Source organism: Henckelia pumila, unplaced genomic scaffold (assembly GCF_033568475.1).
Source record: "Henckelia pumila isolate YLH828 unplaced genomic scaffold, ASM3356847v2 CTG_525:::fragment_3, whole genome shotgun sequence".
NCBI lineage: Eukaryota > Viridiplantae > Streptophyta > Magnoliopsida > Lamiales > Gesneriaceae > Henckelia > Henckelia pumila.
Window position 1 is genome coordinate 3,943,752 of NW_027331857.1, and position 6,000 is coordinate 3,949,751.

A 6,000-nucleotide genomic window follows, 5' to 3' on the forward strand; every position below is an offset into this window, starting at 1 on the left:
TTCTTTAGTAAAACCACGATATCTCATAATATGGTCCAAAGGATTATGAGAGAAAATCCAACATTACAGAAGTACCAACGATTTTCAGCAGGACAAGTTGAAAGAGTCTTAGGAAACCTAGGGCTAAGACAAAGAAGACATAATTTGATTTATAAGGTATCCAGAAGGGAAATGGCAATCCCTATAGAATTAACCAGTAATCAAATTGAAATGAAGTTAATTCCCTTTGAAGAAATTCGAGAAGAATTTCAGAAATTAAAAGCAGAAGTAGCAAAGACAATGTCTTGGATTCAAAATGGAGCAATCCAGATTATGATCAAGGCTAATTTTAAAGAGGGAATAGATTTACCCATAGATATCGTAGTATGCGATAAAAGAATGGAAAATATACAAGATGCGGTTCTAGAAACTATCTCGGGAAATTTATGTGCAGGAAAAATTGTGGGAGTTATTTATCCAAGAATAGCCTACAATTTAGCTGATAGAGATTTTAGTCGAGCCTTGACTTTGCATCAAAACTTCAAGGAAAAAATACTAATGAAGGAAGGTAATAGGCCATATTCTATTACGTATCAAATTTCATATGCTCTTTCTAATACTCACCATTCTGAATTATTTATTAGAAATGAGCATTGAAATTCCAGAGATCTTTGGGAAAGTTTCTCAAGCAATATACCCAGAAAGAATCGAGTTTCCTTTAATTCAGGAAACAAACATTCAAATTCAAGACAGACCGGTTCTATACAGAGACCTTAAAATAGAACCCCGAAGGTTATCTTTCCAAGGAGATAGAATGACAAGCAGGAGATATGACAAATCTCCTATTCAAGAAATTCCACCAGAAGAAAAAGAGTTTTCTATAATAGAAAAACTTAGATCTCCAGAAGGATGGAAAGAAGTGAAAATAGTATTCTAAATTACAAGTCATCGGAACTTGTTCCCTTGTAACTCGATTTACTATTTGGAACAACAGAAAAAAGAAACTTACCAAGGAGTGATAAATATTGGAGAATTGGAAGTTCAAATCTGGGGAATACCAGGAAAAGAAATGGATCAACTCATTCTTGGTCTAGAATTTCTGGAGGACCATAAACCATGGAAACACCTTGAAAAAGGAATAGAGTTCATGACAAAAGAAAAGACTTGGAGGATTCAATAAGAATTCTACGAAATGGAAAACCAAGAGAATTGGATAAGGGACAATCTCTTAATCAGATTCGAGAACTCTGTTCACAGACAGAGGAAGAAGCAATAGTTGAAATTAGTAAGTTATGAACATGATTTACTAGAACGCATTGAAGAAGTAGAAAGGAGTAACCATACTCTACCTTCTGAGGCCTTAGGGAAACTAAAGGTAAATAGTCTTAATCGGATTACTGAGTTACAACACAGTCTGTTAAAAATGGCGGGGCCATTTAGTAATCCCTTTAAAAAATGACAACAAGTCCTTTCTCCATATACATTCCGATAGGGATGTTATATGAACAATATAAGGCTGAGTATTTTGCAGCTTATATTGACTCGGGAGCAGGAATTTGTACAGCAAAAAGAGGAGTCTTCCCTGAAGAATGTGAAGAGGAATTGCCAAAATTGCTGGACGAGATTTCTCTCGAAGAATTTTAATTCTTTTCAAAGGAATAAAACAAGCAGAGATCCTTATGGGAGGTGCAGGTCAAACACCTTGGTACAAGGTAAAAACACCACCAATCTATTTTCATGATACAGAAGCTGATATCTTGTTAGGAAATAACTTATTACAAATGTTTAAGAAGTACAAACAAGACAATGAGTCAAGAAGACTTATGTTCACTACAATTTGTGATCATAAAATTAGCGTTCAAAGACTCAAGGTTGCTTTTTATCGACAATTGCCGATAATATTTCGCAGCCAGCGTGATGATAAATGACAACTTTTTCACCCAAAAATGAAAGATTCAAGAAGATTTGGAGAAACCATGTTGAAAATAACAACAGAACAAGAACTCCAAACAGAGGATATGGAGCTTCTCAAGGTAACTTTAAATCACAGAGATATAGAGTTAGAGAATAAAGTATCCCTTGAAGATGTCAAAAAGAGGCTCAAAGAAAGTTACAACGAGCATCCTTTGGCATGGTGGGATAGAAATCAACTCAAAGCCAGTCTTACTCTAAAGGAAGGCAAAGAGTATGAATTCGTCAGATATAAGCCTATCCCGATGAACATAACAGATCAAAGAAATATGAGAATGATTATCATGGAACATTTGGACCTTGGTTTAATCAAAGAAGGAGTTTCACCATATAACATCCCAGGTTTCCTGGTTAGAAATCATGGTGAAATAAAAAAAGGGAAACCCATGCTAGTTATTAACTACCAATGTATTAATAAAATCCTGGAGTTTGATGGATACTTCATACCGAGTAGAGAACACCTAATTAGCTGTGTACGAAATGATAGAATGTTCTCAAAATTTGATTGTAAGTCTGGATTTTACAAGATTCGAATGGAAGAAGGAAGTAAGAAATTCACAGCCTTCTCTACTCCACAAGGACACTATATTTGGGAAGTTATGCCTATGGGATTAGCTAATGCACTCCAGATATTTCAAAGAAAGATGGATAACCTTTTTAAAGATTATTTCAACTTTATGTTTGTTTATATTGATGATATTCTTATAGCATCAAAAAATATAGACGAACACGTTAAACACTTAGAGATTTTCTCTAAAATTTGTAAACAAGAATGACTGGTTTTATCTGGAAAAAAAAAGCAGTCATAGCAACGAGAAAAATTGAATTCCTCGGTATTGAGATTGATGAAACTGGAATAATTCTACAACCCCATATTGTGGAAAAGGTAAAGAATTTTCCAGATAAACTCAAAGATGTAAAACAACTCCAGAGTTTTCTTGGAGTAGTTAATTTTGCAGGAATGTTCATTAACAATCTAGCAATATACAAAAAGGTGTTCAGTCCTTTGTTAAAAAAGGATGCTAGGTTTATATAAACCGATGACCATACTAAAGGGATAAATCAATTAAAAGAGATATGTAAGAATCTCCCAAAAATGGCTATACCCGTAGATGAAGATGATCTGGTACTATTTACGGATGCCAGTGACGATTGGTGGGCAGCAGTCCTTACCAAGATCACTCAAGATGGGAAAATACCATGCAGATACTGTAGCGGTATTTTTTCAGAATTTGAGGCCATTAGATGACATATCAACGAGAAGGAATTTTATGCAGTTAAAAGGGCTTTTGAAAAATGTCCATTATTTTTACTTGCTAAAAAATTTACTCTGAAGGTTTATAACACCCAGGTAAAAGCTTTCCTAAAAAATAAGATTGAATCTAAACCTGAGAAAACTAGGTTATTAAGATGGCAAGCATTATGTCAAAATTATATTTTTGATATTGTTATTATTAAATCTCATGAAAATATTCTTGCAGATTTCTTAACAAGAGATGGAAGGCAGTGACGCGGATTCCATTATTAAATGCAGAGGCATCTCAGGAAACACCTTGGGTTGCTTCAAAACGAGTTCAACCAGTTAGCCATTAATGCTGAAATGACCGGCAGGTTACAACAAGCTGATCGGATCAAAGTATCTAATCGAATTACAGGATGTATGCAAGCTCAAACACAACTATGGGCTGCTATTAAAGGGGCCAATTATGAAGGCTATAGAGAAACCATTGGTTTCTCATAAATAAGATATGCTAAAACTATTGGTTTTACAAGAACAAGAAATACAACCACCGGTTGTGAAACAAGATGTTGAGGAATCTAAAACTCAAGAAACAAGTGCTAATCTATCATCAGCCTTTGATGATCTGGATGAATCAACAATTGATGAGGATAACTCATCAAGTCAACCCTCCGCCTCTGGGATAAAAGAGGAAGAGATCAATCTTAGGCCCAATACTGGCAAGGACAAATCTAAGATTGATACTAATCCATCTAATATTTCTCCATTCCAGGTTTATCAACAAAGGTGGGAGAAATTGAATACAAGGAGTGAAATCAACCCGAACACTTGCAGGGTTGATGTTGCAGGAATATATGCAAGGGTTTGGCTAAAAAACAATGTCAATCCTAAAGATGTAAAACTCTGGTATGAATTTGGGGCTTTAGCCTCAGTTTATACAACATCACCAAGCTTTCCGGAGATATCACAGTTACCAAAATGGATCCAAAAAGCAGTCCAAGAAACATGGGCAAATAATGATCATTTGGCCAGAGGGATGTGCTTGAGTTATACTTTTTCAGTGCAACTCCAGAACCAACAGTGAAAGGATCACACGAACCCTTTCATTTTATCAAGCTGAGGAGACCTGATATAAACAGTCATAAATTTATCAAAGATCCTAAAACTGAAGAAATACCCTTGGTGTCCACTTTCGGGGAAAATGAGATCTCAACCAGAACGGCATGGGTATTTGGGTCTGTCTTACTGAGATGGATAAAGTCAAGTTTCCATTCAAATTTTATCAGAATTCTGTGAATGGATCGTTCCTGTTAAACACAATGACAGAAAAAACTACAGCATTTGCGGAAGAACTCTTCGAAAAGAAGAGAAATATTTTGTGGAACAACAAGCTGCCGGGGAGTAAAGAAACTCGCCGAAAATTCTGTAACATGCTCATATTGGACGATGATCCGAGAATATCTGCCCAGAATGCCCAAATCAGAAGGAACCAGAATTTGGAAAAACCTTTAGACCCCGAACGGATCGAAAGGATTTTTTCGAGACAAGCAAAGGTGGACAAGGACCACCGAAGATGCGTTTTCACAGGGGCCTACTTCAAAAGCAAAAGATGCCCCGACAACAATAAAGCAGACATGTGGGGAGAATAAAGCCAAAAAAAAGTGACAGGCATGTGATTCCTCCACTAGTAAAAGATGCCATCAATAATGACATAAAAAATTCAAGACAGCTGCCTCCTCCACTAGTAAAAGATGTCATCAATAATGACATAAAGAAATACAAGACAGCTGTGAGATTACCTGAAGTTTCTCGGTGAAACGAGTGGAACTACAGCTATAAATACAGGCATTTGAGGAAGCTGAAGATATCGATCATTCCCTTCAGTTTTCTTACAAATAAATTGTTGTAATATTTCTCTTTCTATTGTATTAAGTTTTCTTTTATGTATTTCAAGAACAAGGCTACTATAAGTAGCTAAACAAGTTGTCTTTTCCTCTTCAAATGAGTTGATTTATGTAATAATATTATGTCTGAATAAATTTCCTAAATCTCTCGTTCTTCATGCTCATATTTTATAATTAAATTTATATACCATACGTCTTAAGATAGAAAACAAATTAAGGCTGTATTGGGTGTCGTTGAAAGAGCTTGTGCAGAAACCATCTGTTGCGACTGCGTGGTTGTGGTGTGAGGAGCATTTCGTAAAACTCGGCAGGTATGACCCGACGACATTATGGTCAAAGAGGTATTTAAATTCAATTTATCTTCCGGAAGCTTGTTGGACCCTTAATCCGGAGTATATCGGCTGGAAACTTTGCGTAACTGATAGTCTTGCATGGCCGGGACTGGTTCGATAGGTATAACAAAGCCACGTACAAAGGATAAGTTTTATTTAATTTTTAATTCAAAAATGGGGACCACTAGGGAGTGAAAATAAAAAAAAATTATGGGTAGGGAGTTAAGTTAAAGAGAAGTTCAGTAGTAAAGAGCTTAAAATAATTTTCAAGTTTTGGAATTGAAATGTTTTTTTTCTTTCTTTTTTGGATGTGACTTTCTGGGAATTTTACTGTTAGAGGAATATAATATATCGATATGCGTTTTCCGTTGGCCACGCCAATATTTCATCATCTACTAAGATTTCTTGAAAATTAATATATTTTGTGTAATTTAATTACCAAGTTTAGGCCGAATTTTTTTTATATATCAATAAATATATTCACCAAAATATACGGCACAAAATTAAATACACTCCAAAATATGAAATATCAATAATTAATTCAGTGTTTTGTTTATATCGCAACACGGCTAAA